At 44.8% G+C, this 16,675-nt stretch overlaps 1 protein-coding gene across 1 annotated transcript in view; it reads left to right on the top strand.

The window, feature by feature from the left end:
• LOC139255574 (arsenite methyltransferase-like) overlaps positions 1–14,690 on the top strand; it is a 107,318-nt gene extending 92,628 nt beyond the window's left edge. Inside the window, exons 12-13 of the mRNA XM_070873952.1 lie at positions 8,945–9,008; positions 12,121–14,690. The gene's annotated coding sequence lies outside the window, so the exon portion shown is untranslated. The remainder of the gene's footprint in view (positions 1–8,944; positions 9,009–12,120) is intronic.
• The last annotated feature ends 1,985 nt before the right edge of the window (positions 14,691–16,675 follow it).

Below are 16,675 nucleotides of genomic sequence, written 5' to 3'. Positions count from 1 at the left end.
TCAATATGGATTTTCGGCACAAAGACCAACAAACCCAATCAGATAATGAGGTGGGAGGGAGCCTCGGTTGAAAGGTGAAAAGGTCTCATTGGAGCGGGATTTCCGGGCATCACAGTTGGATATAAGAGGGAGTTGTCATGATAATAAGGCACCCCCACCTCTCCCCCCCCCTCCCGCCAATGCGCACCCCCAGCCAGCTTGTTTCCAACCGCCTAAATCAAGCACCACCCAAAAACAATTGTGCCCTGGCCAGCAACCAGTGGTAAGTTGGCAGGCCAATCTCCGGCCGATTCATGGTCCCGGTTTTCAGGCAGTGAAACGATGATTAGACTTTGAACTGTGTTCAATTGGATAGAAACCTGGGGAATATCATCATTATCATAGGCAGTCCCCTCTGAATGAGGATGACTTGCTTCCACGTCAAAAAAGGATGAGCTCACAGATGTTTCATTGAAGGACCTAATATTCCAGGTCCCGAACTACATGTTGAACTGTGGAAGATACCTGTGCGTGGATTTTTTTAACGTGTGGTAGCCGTTGCACACCAGCCACCACACGGGCTCGACAGAGCTTGGTCTTGGAGACCAGCTCTGCTGCACTGACCTAGCGCGCGCGCATATCGCAGTGTGGGCTGGGGAATAAGATTGCCTGTAGCCCCCTCTACTGGATCATTGGAAAGCTGGATGGAAATGCCTGCAGAATTTGGCAAGCGATTTGCTCCCACTCTCCTCTGCTCAGAAACCAGCTAAGGTTTGGGCAGCTGGGGTAGAAATTCTGCGGATTTCATGCTGGCTTCAAGCCCCCACGCTGAGACTGAATAGGCATCGACAAAGGCCAATTGGTCCATTGAGCCTGTCCAGACCTAGCTCTGTCAAGCCCGTCTGGTGGCTGGTGTGCAACGTCACCACACGTTAAAAAAATTCACGCACAGGAATCTTCCACCCTTCAAGATTTAGTTCGGGACCTGGAATATTAGGTCCTTCATTGAAACACCTGTGAACATTTTGACGTGGAAGCAGGTCATCCTCGATTCGAGGGACTGCCTATGATGATGATGGTATTATTATCAATGTATCCCCTTAATTGTTTTTTCATGTGCGGGTCCCTTTATGTGGCAACGCGGCCCATTCAAATCTTCGCGCGTGTTTAAAAATAGATTTGTTCATGGGATGTGGACGTCGCTAGCAAGGCCAGCATTTATTTTAATGTATAAGATTATGAGGGGGCTTGACAAGGTGGATGCAGAGAGGATGTTTCCACTGATGGGGGAGACTAGAACTAGGGGGCATGATCTTAGAATAAGGGGCCACCCATTTAAAACTGAGATGAGGAGAAATTTCTTCTCTCAGAGGGTTGTAAATCTGTGGAAGCTGGGACTTTGAATAAATTTAAGACAGAAATAGGCAGTTTCTTAAACGATAAGGGGATAATGGGTTATGGGGAGTGGGCAGGGGAAGTGGACCTGAGTCCATGATCGGATCAGCCATGATCATATTAAATGACGGAGCAGGCCTACTCCTGCTCCTATTTCTTATGTTCTTATGCCCACCCCTAATTGCCCTTGAGAAGGTGGTGGTGAGCCGCCTTCTTGAACCACAGTTTTTACAACTGAGTGGCTTGCTAGGCCATTTCAGAGGACAGTTAAGAGTCAACCACATCGCTGTGGGTCTGGAGTCACATTCAGGCCAGACCGGGTAAGGACGGCAGTCACTGTTGTAATGTGGGAAATGCGGCAGCCAATTTGCACACAGCAATCTCCCAGAGAGCAGATGAGGCCTCACTTTAACATCTGATTTTTTTTCACGGGCAGAGAAATATAAGGAGGAGCTAGGATTTAGGGTTTCCAAACTATGAAAGATTTTGAGAGGGTAACTAATGAAAATATGTTTTCCACTGGTTGGCAAATCAGAGTGACAAGGGTCAGAAGCTCACACACAGGGTTATTAGAACATGGGATGATTTGCCACAAGTAGCTAATGAGGCAGAGATTGTGCCATAATTGTAAAAGGAATTGGATAATTATTTGGAAACTACAGCAACAAGAACTTTCATTTATATAGTGCCTTTAAAATAGGAATTTCACAAAGGTGTAGTCAGAAAAAAAATAGGAAGAATATAGAAAGGGGGAAATGGAATTCGAGCAGATAGCTACAGTAAAGGGGCTAGCACAGGCCGAATAGGATGAATGGTCTTCTGGGCAGACATTCCTCTGTATATGAAAAAAATGTGTTGAATTCTCCTGGCGCAGAAAGTAACCAAACAGTACCATCTGTTGGACAAAAAAAGAAAGACTTGCATTTATATAGTACCTTTCATGACCACCAGACGTCTCAAAGTGCTTTACAGCCAATGAGATACTTTTTGGAGTGTAGTCACTGTTGTAATGCAGGCGATGCGGCAGCCAATTTGCGCACAGCAAGCTCCCACAAACAGCAATGTGATAATGACCAGATAATCTGTTTTAGTGATGTTGATTGAGGGATAAATATTGGCTCAGGACACCGAGGATATTTCCCCGCTCCCACAGAGAATGGGCAAAACTGTGGCAAAAGGATTTCAATGTAGGTAGACACAAGATCATCCACTTTGGAACTAAAAACGATAGATCAGGGTACTTTCTAAATGGTGAAATGCCAGAAACAGTGGAGGTCCAAAGAGAGATTTGGGGGGTCCATGTACATAGATCATTAAAATGTCATGGACAGGTGCAGCAAGTAATCAAAAACCCTAATGGAATGCTGACCTTTATATCTAGAGGACTGGAATACAAGGGGATGTATGTTATGCTACAGCTATACAAAGCCCTGGTTAGCCCACACCTGGAGCACTGTGAGCAGTTCTAGGCACCACACCGTAGGAAGGATATATTGGCCTTGGAGGAGTGCAGTATAGATTTACCAGAATGACACCAGGACTCCAGGGGTTAAATTATGAGGAGTAATTACACAAACTAGGGTTGTATTCCCTGGAATTTAGAAGGTTAGGTAATGACCTAAGTTATCAAGATATGAAGGGGAGCTGATAGGGTAAATAGAGAGAAACTATTTCAGCTGGTTGGGAAGTCTAGGACTAGGGGGCATAGTGTAAAAATTGGAGCCAGGCCTTTCAGGAGTGAAATTAGGAAACACTTCTACACACAGAGGGTGGTAGATGTTTGGAACTCTCTTCCACAGATGACAATTGATGCTGGGTCAATTGGTAATCTTAAATCTGAGATTGATCGATTTTTGTTAAGCATCATCATCATCATCATAGGCAATCCCTCGGAATCAAGGAAGACTTGCTTCCACTCTTAAAATGAGTCCTTAGGTGACTGTACAGTCCAATACGAGCACCACAGTCTCTGTTACAGGTAGGACAGATTGCGGGAAGGGGTGGGTGGGACAGGTTTGCTGCACGCTCCTTCTGCTGCCTGCGCTTGATTTCTGCATGCTCTCGGCGACAAGACTCGAGGTGCTCAGCATCCACCTGGATGCACTTCCTCCACTTAGGGCGGTTTTTGGCCAGGGACTACCAGGTGTCAGTGGGGATGTCGCACTTTATCAGGGAGGCTTTGAGGGTGTCCTTGTAACATTTCCACTGCCCACCTTTGGCTCGTTTGCCGTGAAGGAGTTCCGAGTAGAGCACTTGCTTTGGGATTCTCGTGCCTGGCATGTGAACTATGTGGCCCGCCCAACGGAGCTGATCAAGTGTGGTCAGTGCTTCAATGCTGGGGATGTTGGCCTGGTTGAGGACACTAACGTTGGTGCGTCTGTCTTCCCAGGGGATTTGTAGGATCTTGCAGAGACATCATTGGTGGTATTTCTCCAGCGACTTGAGGTGTCTACTGTACATGGTCCATGTCTCTGAGCCATACAGGAGGGCGGGCATTACTACAGCCCTGTAGACCATGAGCTTGGTGACAGTTTTGAGGGCCTGGTCTTCAAACACTCTTTTCCTCAGGCAGCTGATAGCTGCACTTACGCACTGGAGACGGTATGTTAAGCAAAGGTATAAGGGATATGGGGCAAAGGCGGGTATGTGGAGTTAGGTCACAGATCAGCCATGATCTTTTTGTACGGCGGAAGAGATTCGAGGGGCTAAATGGCCTCCTTCTGTTCCGACGTTCCATTTTTTTTAGGCGTCCCGGGCGGAAACCTAAAACAGGCATTGGGCTCTTTAAATATGTTAATGAGAGGCCTTGTGCCTGCTGAAGCAGCCTTTCCAGAAACTGGGTTACCCTGAGTGGAGCAGGCTCTGGGCCTAGCTTCGGGCCTGCTCCACTGGACATGGAGGCGGCCTAACCAGTGGCCGGGGGCAAACACAGTGAGTTCAAATGTATTTTTAAAATTTTTAATGTTGAGCCGGGAGACGCACGATCAGCGTCAGAGGATGAAAGTTTCCAGGAGTGGGGGTATAAGGATGCAGATATAGTAGAGCGGGGGCAAGGCCCGTGGAGGGATTCGAAGACTTCTCGGGGGTAGATGTTGATGATTTTAAAGTCAATGGAAGTAAAAAATTGTGAGAGATGTAAAATGGGCTGCTGATTCGCTATTACCCGTTTCACACTGTAATGTATTTGCTTCATGGGTTCTTTGCTTAAGAATTCATAGCAACACATAGCTATTAAGAACTAGTTGGTTTATTAGCAACGGTTTAACAATCACACTACACATTAGTGTAGCTCAGCCACTCACAACTATTTTGAGCATAACTTTTAATCAAGGGCCCCTTTTTTGGTAAGTGCACTCGAACCCACAAATTTCTGAATAAAACTATAAAGGAAACTTAGTTCAAATTAAAATTTGGTTGCCGGGGGTGATGATGTATTCCAGTCCCTCCGGTGTCCACCTCTCGTGGAAGGCCACAAGCGTACCGGTGGACACCGCGTGCTCCATCTCCAGGGTATGGGAAACGGTCCACGTTGTCCAGGGTCGCGCGGTGGATCTTGATGACTGGGGGGCAGTGCTGTGCGACGAGGACAGGCTGGTGGAGGACCTTTGTCTTACGGATGTTTAGCGTAAGGCCCATGCTTTCGTATGCTTCAGTTAATACGCCCCATGCCACGGGAGCCTCTTATCAACAAGAGCAGACATTGACGACGAGATTCAACATGGCCTCCACTGCGCCAGCGCAGCCTACGGCCGCCTGAGGGAAAGAGTGTTTGAAGATCAGGCCCTCAAATCCACCACCAAGCTCATGGTCTACAGGGCTGTAGTAATACCCGCCGTCCTATATGGCTCAGAGACATGGACCATGTACAGTAGACACCTCAAGTCGCTGGAGAAATACGACCAATGATGTCTCCGCAAGACCCTACAAATCCCCTGGGAGGACAGATGCACCAATGTTAGTGTCCTCGACCAGGCCAACATCCCCAGCATTGAAGCACTGACCACACTTGATCAGCTCCGCTGGGCAGGACACATTGTTCACATGCCTGACACGAGGCTCTCAATGCAAGCGTTCTACTCGGAACTCCTTCGCGGCAAGCAAGCCAAAGGTGAGCAGAGAAAATGTTACAAGGACACCCTCAAAGCCTCCTTGATAAAGTGCAACATCCCCACCGACACCTGGGAGACCCTGGTCGAAGACCGCCCTAAGTGGAGGGAGACAAATAGCAGGAAGCTATAGACCAGTTAGCCTAACATCTGTGGTTGGGAAGATGTTGGAGTCCATTATTAAAGAAGCAGTAGCAGGACATTTGGAAAAGCAAAATTCGGTCAGGCAGAGTCAGCATGGATTTATGATGGAGAAGTCACGTTTGACAAATTTTCTGGAATTCTTTGAGGATGTAACGAACAGAGTAAATAAAGGGGAATCAGTGGATGTGGTGTATTTGGACTTCCAGAAGGCATTTGACAAGGTGCCACATAAAAGGTTACTGCACAAGATAAAAGATCACGGGGTTGGGGGTAATATATTAGCAAGAATAAAGGATTGGTTAATGACTAGAAAACAGAGAATAGAGATAAATTGAGTTATCATTCTCAGGTTGGCAATCAGTAACTAGTGGGGTGCCGCAGGGATCAGTGCTGGGACCCCAACTATTTACAATCTATATTAACGACTTGGAGGAAGGGATCGAGTGTAACGTAGCCAAGTTTGCTGATGATACAAAGATCGAGGAAAAGCAATGTGTGAGGAGAACACAAAAAATCTGCAAAAGGACATAGACAGCTAAGTGATTGGGCAAAAATTCGGCAGATGGAGTATAATGTTGGAAAGTGTGAGGTCATGCACTTTGGCAGGAAAGAAAATCAAAGAGCAAGTTATTAATTAAATGGAGAAAGATTGAAAAGTGCTGCAGTACAGCGGGACCTGGGGGTACTTGTGCATGAAACACAAAAGGTTAGTATGCAGGTACAGCAAGTGATCAGGAAGGCCAATGAAATCTTGGCCTTTATTACAAAGGCGATTGAGTATAAAAGCAGGGAAGTCTTGCTACAGTTGTACAGGGTATTGCTGAGGCCTCATCTGAAATACTGTTGTGTATGCAATAACTGTTCGACTGTTTAACTCCAAGAGGTATGACCTTGGCTCTGCTTTATTAAGGCCCAAAGCGACTAATATACAAAATGGCTGGCCTTTTATACTTGGGCTGCACACACGTGCATGCAGCCCAATGGCCTCCAACAGTGACGTCATCTAGTGGCTAGTGATCCCAAAAGTACATACATGACAATACACCCCTCTGAGATATTAACACAGTCTTTTACAAATTGAGATGGTCCGGTGTTTTACGCTCCAGTGTTGACCGTCTCAGTTCAACTCCAGCCTTGGGTGAGTGTTCAGAGTCTGTTGTGACTGGTAGCTGGGTGGCTGACCTGGTGGGAGTGGCAATGGCCATGTCAGGGATTGAAAGTCCATTTTCATTAAACATGTCAGTGATTGAAAGTCCCGATTCCTTGATGACCACTGAGTCTTCTGATGACTGGGGGTAGGTTGGTTGGTCGTCGATTATCTCTTCCTCCGACTGTTCTGGTTCGTCTGTGTGCCGCAGCTTTGTCTGATCCATATGTTTCCTGCATGTTTTATTTTTGAGCTTGACAATAAATATTCTGTTGGCCTCCTTGGCCATGACAGTACCAGCGATCCACTTGGGACCCTGACCATAATTCAGAACATATACAGGGTCATTTACAGAAATATCGCGTGACACAGCTTTGCAATCGTGATACCCTTGCTGACTTTGTCTTCTATAGTCAACATGATTATTCAAGTCAGGGTGTACAAGAGATAGCTTGGTCTTAAGACTTCTCCATCATTAGTTCAGCAGGCAAGACCCCGGTAAGCGTGTGTGGTCTTGTCCTGTAGCTAAGCAGTATGCATGACAGGCGGGTCTGCAGTGACCTTTGGGTTACTCACTTCATACTCTGCTTTATGATTTGGACAGCACATTCTGCTTGCCCATTGGATGCAGGTTTCAATGGTGCTGACCTGACATATTTGATACCATTGAGTTTCATGAACTCGTGAAACTCCTGATTGGTGAAGCACGATCCATTGTCGCTAACAACGATGTCAGGCAGATCATGTGATGCGAACATGACACTGAGATTCTCAATGGTAGCTGTGGATGTGCTGGATGACATGATTATACACTCTATCCACTTCGAATATGCATCCACCACAACTAAAAACATCTTCCCCAGGAAGAGACCTGCAAAGTCGATGTGGATCCTGGACCATGGTTTGGGCGGCTACGACCACAGACTCAGCGACGATTCCGCTGGTGCTTTGCTGAGCTGCATGCAAGTGTTGCACTGATGCACACATGATTCCAGCTCAGAGTCAATTCCCGGCCACCGTACATGAGACCTGGCGATGGCTTTCATCATTACAATGCCGGGACGTGTGCTATGTAGCTCACATACAAATTTCTCTCTCCCTTTCTTGGTCATAACAAGACGATTGCCCCACAGTATACAATCTGACTGATTAGACAGTTCGTCTTTGCGACGAATGTAAGGTTTGGTCTCCTCGCACATTTGCTTTGGTATGGCAGACCACTCACCTTTGAGGATGCAACTCTTCACCTGTGGAAATGTATTTTTATCTAAGCTGATACCACGTGGTATTTTTGTGCCCTTTGCAATATATAACAAAATGGAGTCCTGGTCCTTCCAGAAATTTCTGCTTAAAGCAGTCAGCTTGCATAAACAGCTAAACCTGGCTTGAAATGTCTGATAGCCACCAGATAGCTAGGAGACAAGTCCTGCTGAGACAAGTACCCTCCCATGGTGCTCTCCTATTGTCTATACGACACCAGTTCCACTCCACCCCACCCTTTTCAAAGTATTCAAACCACCAGCCATTATCTCTTGTAGAGACCTCATCCATTTGATGGAAAAATATAACTGACCAGGAAACTGGACAATCCTGACAATGCAATGCAGGTAATAGCTCATTACCACACTCTCATCGAGTGATGGCCGGCTGGCCAACTAATAACCCTGACAAAAGGAAATATCTGGAAACCATGTCAGGACAAGGATGTAGTAATTAACTCTTTATCTGTATTCACTGACTGCGAGACAGAGCCAATACACAGGGAGAGGCCATAACTTGGGTGTAAATATCTCATGAAACTGTACCATTTCGGAGGTGTTCACTTAGCCATTGACTGAGTGTGACCTTTCCCTTGCTAGCAAGTAAATTAAAGACATTTCTGCCGGAGCTGAAGATGTCTGAGTCGTTTATCGGAGGTCGAGATTTTGACAGTTACTTCTTGGAAGTTCCACCGAGATGCATACTCTCTGCCCTGTGAGTAAAACAGATACAGGCATAGTGCCTCTCCAGTGAAAGGCGTCAGTGACCAAAACAAGGTGAGCCTTTTGCTCACAAGAGGTTTCTTCACTGTTGAATCGCATATGTAATCTGTTGTCCACAGGGGAGGTACTGCAAACTACGAGACTCGACATTTAAAAGCTAAAGTTATTTTTTATGATTATTTCTTTCTCAGCTCGCAAGCAGAAGAGATCTGATTCTGGAAATATCTTGAAACAGCCCGGGGAAGGTTTCAGTAGGTAAGGTAGAAACAGCGCTAGTCGATTGAAGGTTCTTATGTGATAAGATTAGGAAAAATAAAAGATTCTTATGTGCTAAGATTAGGGGGGAAAAAAGCGCTAATCGATCAAAGGTTCTTATGTGATAAGAGTTCATTAGGAAACGGTTCTTATGTGATAAGAGTAGGAAAAAAAAAGCGCAATCGATCGAAGGTTCTTATGTGATAAGAGTTAAGGTAATGAGACCATAAGTTTTATAAGTTTCATTTGGATAAGTTAAGGACTCGGTCTGTAGTGGCGTACAACGCAGACTGAGAATTGATTATTTGTTTAGAGAGAGTTTAAGGTTATGATTTGTATACTCGCGTGAATGTTGTTTGTCCTAGTTGTCCTTGTTATACTGTTGTGTGCAATACCTTTGTGCGACATTGCAATTAGAGAAATGGGAAGAGTCACTAGGGAAAATTGTGATTTGAAAAAACAAGGATTGATTAAGAAAAGAAACAGTAACTGATTGATCAACTACGGTTGGTTTGTGCCAACATCTCTCACACACCCAGACTGAGCCCGAATTAAGAGCCTTTTCAGGCTACGTAACGGCCAGGAGAAGTGGCATAGAGAACTCGGTTGGCCGAAAGGATTGTGAGATCAGAAACTGTGGAAAATCTTAATCATCCAGAATGGGTGCCAGAGCAAGTTAAAACACCACAAAAGGCACATCAGCCTATGTCATGCTCCAGAATTGTGGTCAGTCTTCAATTGACCAAAACAAAATGGGTAAAGTGGACTAAGGGTGAAAACAGGCCGGCCATTTCCACCCGATGGTTCATTTAATTTAGAGAGAACAACATTTCTAGAGGAGTGTCTTATAAACAGAGATCCAGGTAGAAGACGTAAAGAAAAAAAAAAGGAAAGTAATAGAAAAGGCCTGGGTTCCGATTCTTCAAGCCCATGTAAAATTAACAGAGGAAGTAAATCAATATGTAAAAAAAAAGAGAACCTGATAGTGACTTATGGATTCAAAAAAAAAACAAAATAAAGCTGGCCAACAGAAAAAAAGCTTTATTGAATGAAGAGACACGTTTGTGAATGTCTGTCTTTGAATGAGAGTGCTTCTGTGTTTTTTTTCTCTCGTGTTTGGAAACCTGTTTGGAAAGGTGGTGCAACTGCCTGTTTGTTTTAGCTCCACCCACTTTTTCAAACAGAGTGAAGTTTTTTTTAACCCTTCATAGTGTTGTCCTGTATGTGGGAAGTTTAAGACATTTTAAGTTAGAAACACAGATGTGGATTTATTCGGATGAGAAGTTATGGAGCTAGGAAATGCACAAAGGATAGGTTTGTTGAGACATGGTCCCGGTGGTTTAAAAAAAAAGAGAATTTATTTGACACGCTCACTTCCTTTTCGAAAGAAGACATGCAATCATTGATTATATTGGTATGAAAGACATAAATTTAGTCTAGGAGTAAGATAAAGAACGGGGAAGGGAAGTTGTAATGCCTTTCCAGAGTCTTAAGCAGTCCCTCACTTCAGCACCAGCCTTGGGATTACCAGATTACACTAAGCCATTCAATTTATTTGTTCATCACAAGTTGGGTTTTGCACAATCTGTTTTGACTCAGTTACATGGGGACAGGCAGCGACCGGTAGCGTATTTCAGTACCCAACTAGACCCAGTGGCACGCGGACTACCAGGATGTCTTCCTTCGTTGGCAGCAGCTTATTATGCTGTACGACAGGCTCAGACAATAACTCTAAATTATCAAACCGTTTTATATATCCCACACTCTGTCGAGATTCTACTTAGTAAATGTGCCACCCAACACCTAACCTCCGCAAGAACCACTAAATATGAAGTAGAACTGTTATCAAATCCGAACCTTATGATTAAAAGATGTACTACCTTAAATCCAGCCACTTTACTCCCCACGGAAGAAGACGGCGAACCCCATTCATGTGAAATGGTAACCGAATTAGTGACTAAACCACGTATCAATCTAACAGATGTACCAATGTGTAACCCTGATCTAGTGTACTATGTTGACGGATCAGCCCTACGAAATGATAGGGGCCAACCTAGAATGGCTTATGCAATTGTAACCCAGTTTAATGTTGTCGAAACAGCCTCCCTTCCAGACTCCTTTTCAGCCCAACAAGCCGAATTGTTTGCGTTAACTCGAGCCTGTATTCTGGCTGAAGGACAAACAGTTAATATCTACACTGACTCCAGGTATGCTTTTGGGATAGCACATGATTATGGACAAATTTGGAAGATTCGCGGGTACCTGACTTCTTCAGGAACCACTATCAAAAATGCAGAACAAGTGGAAAATCTCCTGCGAGCCATTCAATGCCCCTTGAAACTTGCCAGTATCAAATGCCAAGCACATACAGGCCAGTCGAATGAGGTGGCACTTGGGATCGCCAGAGCCGATAATGCAGCTAAGTCAGCAGCTCTGTCAAAAGGGGGGATGCAGGTGTCATTGTTCCCACTAAGGAAAAATAATTGCTCAGACCCGCCACCCACTATTAATGACGTGCTGGCCTTTCAGACACAGGCCAGTACGGAGGAGGTGGTGACCTGGACAAAGGATCAATGTTATAAAAATCCAGAAGGAATATGGGTTCACCATGACGGCCGCGTGGTGGCGCCCAAATCCTTACTTCCATGGATTGCCCGATGTATTCATACATTCACACATGCAGGCAGAGGGGGGATGGCAGATTATATTTTGGCAACTTGGTATGCACCAGGTATTTCGGCAATTGCAAAACAAATCTGTGAAAATTGTGTTACCTGTCAGACAATGAATCCGGGTAAGACGGAAAAAGTAGAATCTGCCTCCCACCCAAATCCAGTGGGGTCTTTTGTACATTTACAAATGGATTTTATTGAATTACCTATGTGTATGGGATTCAAGTATGTATTATTGTAGATGTGTTCTCTCAATGGATTGAAGCCTTTCCATGTAAAAAGGCTGATGCCACTACTGTTGCTGAATGTTTGTTAAAAGAAATCGTACCGCGCTTCGGAATCCCTGCTAAACTTTCTAGTGATAACGGGTCACATTTCACGGGAACTGTTACAAGAGAAATGTGTAAAGCTTTACAGATTAATCAACGTTTTCATTGCAGTTATCAACCACAATCAGCTGGACTTGTTGAAAGATATAATGGAATGCTTAAAAATAAGCTGGCAAAATTATGCAATGACACTGGACTGAAATGGACAGAACTGCTGCCCTTAGCTTTGATGGTAATGCGATCTGCAACCAACAGAACAACAGGCCTGTCACCGCATGAGATAGTTATGGGACATCCCCAACGACTACCTTTTACAGCACTATTTACTGCAAAACAAATGGACATCCACAAAATGGAGGAAAATATGTTGAATTATTGTATTGCACAAACCAAATGTATTTCCAGCTTTCATTCACAGGTAAAGGAAGTTCAAGTCAAGCCAGCGGAAGAGAAGTGTCATAACCCGGGGAATTTGTTTACATCAAAATCTTTAAAAGAAAAAGCAGTCTACAGCCAAGATTTGAAGGACCATACCAGGTCTTGCTGGCGACTAATACTGCAATCAAGGTAAAGGAAAGACCAACATGGATCCATGCGTCACATTGCAAAAGGGCACCTGACCAGGAGGAAGGGAAGAAGGACCCAGAGGAACAGAAAAAGGAAGACTGAATAAGGAACTGTATGGACTATGGGGACTGATGGTGCTGGGCTTGACAGGGTTTTACTTTGCATTATTGATTATATCAGGGGTACAGACACGCCACCGAAGGGAACTGCAAGTAAACGTATTTATGGCACTGAGTCATAAGTATGCTCAAGAAAGAAACTTGTCGAGTTGTTGGATATGTTCCCATGTACCTGTCCACTTCGAAGGGGGTATTCCCCTGAGATCTGTCTCCTTTAATGAATCAGAAATGGTAGAATGGTTGATAGTGCAAAATAGGACAAACCTAACCAAGGTGTCAGAAACGAAGGAGCAAACAGAATGGAGGTTAGCAAGGTATAAACTTACAGCCTTCCAGGGATGGTACCAGCCCAATTATAATAATAACCATCAGCCTCCCTTCCTAAGCATTACTCCCAGAATAGGAAATCCTGAAGGTATAATATGCCTAGTGAGTAATGAGACTAAAGGACCAGAAATGGGACGCAGCAAGTGTTCCCAAATGACTAAATGACAAGCCACAACTAATCCCATTGATGGGAGAAAGATAGCAACCGTTGGCTGGACAATGGTCCATAACAAAGCCCCAGGTGAAGGGTGGGAAGGTGAGACCACTCGAGTATGGATGGCGCGAAAGGACCAGGAGCTGACGTCCTATAATTGCACCTACTTTATTTGTAGCCATAAAGCCTACCCATGGTTACCAGCCAACTGGACTTAGGATATGTGGTACCTTTATCAGATCAATAAAGACTCTAAGGGATGCCTATGGAAGTCATAGATTTAAACAGGATTTGACATGGCTAAATGGAATATTCAAGGTAATGGTGCCACCCTATGGAATAGCATCAACCGAATGGCAGTTACAGGAACTGGCTAACTTAGTCGAATCAGTAGCCAACGCAACTTACTAAGCCTTTGAAGGGGTGAATGATGAAATGGTAGCTATTTGAACAGTGGCTCTCCAAAATCGTATGGCCTTAGATTATCTCCTAGCCAAGGAAGGAGGGACATGCGCATTAATAGGCGGAGAATGCTGTACGTATATCCCGGATAAATCAGAAGAAATCATTCAGTCTAGCTGAATACATTAGGAAAAAGGTAATAGAGTATAAACAGACAGTTGGCCAGGACGGTATCACCTTGTGGGGTTGGGCATCGGGATGGTTGGGATCCCTAGGGAGATCTGTGGTACAGGGTTTGATCATATTCCTGCTGATAGTCTTCGCCCTATATCTATTATTTGTCTTGGTTAAGTGTTGCTGTGCCAGGATGGGAAAAACCATGTTACCTACCGAGACCACGGCTAGAGTTATGGTAGCAACAACTACTGAAGCCTCTTGTGTGGAAATGGAAATAGAGAGACTGTACAAGATCAGAATGGATTAAGTTGTCCTTGTGAAGGACAAAATGGGGGAATGTGGAAATGTATTTTTATCTAAGCTGATACCACACGGTATTTTTGTGCCCTTTGCAATATATAACAAAATGGAGTCCTGGTCCTTCCAGAAATTTCTGCATAAAGCAGTCGGCTTGCATAAACAGCTAAACCTGGCTTGAAATGGCTGATAGTCACCAGACAGCTAGGAGACAAGTCCTGCTGAGACAAGTACCACCCATGGTGCTTTCCTATTGTCTATACGACACCAGTTCCACTCCACCCCACCCTTTTCAAAGTACTCAAACCACCAGCCACTATCTCTTGTAGAGATCTCATCCATTTGATGCAAAAAGATAACTGACCAGGAAACTGGACAATCCTGACAATGCAATGCAGGTAATAGCTCATTACCACACTCTCATCGAGTGATGGCCGGTTGGCCAACTAATAACCCTGACAAAAGGAAATATCTGGAAACCATGTCAGGACAAGGATGTAGTAATTAACTCTTTATCTATATTCACTGACTGCGTGACAGAGCCAATACACAGGGAGAGGCCATAACTTGGGTTTTACTGTATAAATATCTCGTGAAACTGTACCATTTCGGAGGTGTTCACTTAGCCATTGACTGAGTGTGACCTTTCTCTTGCTAGCAAGTAAATTAAAGAAACTTCTGCCGGAGCTGAAGGTGTCTGAGTCGTTTATCGGAGGTCGAGATTTCGACACACCACCAATAAAATCGGCTCCTAGCTGGTCCAGGTCTTAACTTCAGCCGTGACAGGGGTTCCTTCACTCTCAAAAGCATCCATAATTAACAATAGGTCCGCCCGTTGTGGCGTTTCCACCTCCAATGTGGGCAGCGGCAGATGGCTCAAAGCATCAGCACAATTCTCAGTGCCAGATCTGTGGTGAAGGACATAATCATAAACGGATAATGTCAGTACCCACCTCTGGATGCGGGATGAAGCATTGGCATTGATACATTTGTTTTCAGAGAACAGTGAAATGAGCGGCTTGTGATCTGTCTCCAGTTCAAACCAAAGATCAAACAGGTACTGAAGCATCTTTTTAACCCCATATACACAGGCTAGTGCTTCTTTCTCTATCATGCTGTAGGTTCTTTCTGCTTTAAACAAACTTTTTGAAGCATACGCAACTGGTTGAAGTTTACCCGACTCATTAGCTTATTGGAAGTATGCAACTAATTCCATATGACGAAGCATTACAGGCCAATACGAAATGTTTACATGGGTCATAATGTACCAGCAGCTTGTTAGAGCAAAGCAGATTAGTGGCTTTCTCAAAAGCTCTGTCTTGAGACCCCACACTCAGTTGTCGCCTTTTCTTAGCAGCATGTGCAGTGGTTCTAATAAGGTGCTCAATTTAGGTAGGAAGCTACCGAAGTAGTTGAGTAGACCCAGGAACGAACGCAGCTCCGTCACATTCTGCGGCTTGGGTGCATTCTTGATGGCCTTGGTTTTCGTGTCCGTGGGCCTGATGCCGTCAGCAGCAATTTTCCTCCCCAGGAATTCGACCTCTGGTGCCATGAAGACGCACTTCGAGCGTTTTAGTCTGAGTCCCATTTTGTCCAGACGATGTAGAACCTCTTCCAGGTTGTTCAGATGTTCCTCGGAGTCATGACCTGTGATCAGGATGTCATCTTGGAACACGACGGTTCTGGGAACGGACTTCAGAAGACTCTCCATGTTCCTCTGAAATATAGCTGCAGCCGAGCGAATTCCAAAAGATTACCTGTGATAAATAAACAGACCTTTATGCATGTTAATGCACGTAAGTCTCGTCAACGTCTCGACCAGCTCCTATGTCATGTAGGCCGATGTCGTCCAGTTTGGTGAACGACTTTCCCCCGGCTAGCATGGCAAATAAGTCATCAGCCTTCGGTAACGGGTGCTGCTTCTGTTTCCAAACCCTGTTGATTGTCGCCTTGTAATCTCCACTATGTCTGACTATGCTATCACTTTTCAGCACAGGAACAATGGGGTTGGCCCATTTTTTAAATTCAACCGGTGATATGATCCCTTCACGCTGGAGTCTGTCCAGTTCGATTTCGACTTTCTCCCTCATCATAGAAACATAGAAAATAGGTGCAGAAGTAGGCCATTCGAGCCTGCACCACGATTCAATAAGATCATGGCTGATCATTCCCTCAGTACCCCTTTCCTGCTTTCTCTCCATACACCTTGATCCCTTTAGCCGTATCTAACTCCCTCTTAAATATATCCAATGAACTGGCATCAACAACTCTCTGCGGCAGGGAATTCCACAGTTTAACAACTCTCTGAGTGAAGAAGTTTCTCCTCATCTCAGTTCTAATCCTAATTCACCCCTTATCCTAAGACTGTGTCCCCTGGTTCTGGACTTCCCCAACATCGGGAACATTCTACCCGCATCTAACCTGTCCCGTCCCGTCAGAATCTTATACGTTTCTATGAGATCCCCTCTCATCCTTCTAAACTCCAATGTATAAAGGCCCAGTTGATCCAGTCTCTCCTCATATGTCAGTCCAGCCATCCCGGGAATCAGTCTGGTGAACCTTCTCTGCACTCCCTCAATAGCAAGAACATCCTTCCTCAGATTAGGAGACCAAAACTGAACAC

Source organism: Pristiophorus japonicus, chromosome 3 (genome assembly GCF_044704955.1).
Source record: "Pristiophorus japonicus isolate sPriJap1 chromosome 3, sPriJap1.hap1, whole genome shotgun sequence".
Lineage (NCBI taxonomy): Eukaryota > Metazoa > Chordata > Chondrichthyes > Pristiophoridae > Pristiophorus > Pristiophorus japonicus.
This window is presented reverse-complemented; position numbering and strand designations above follow the sequence as displayed.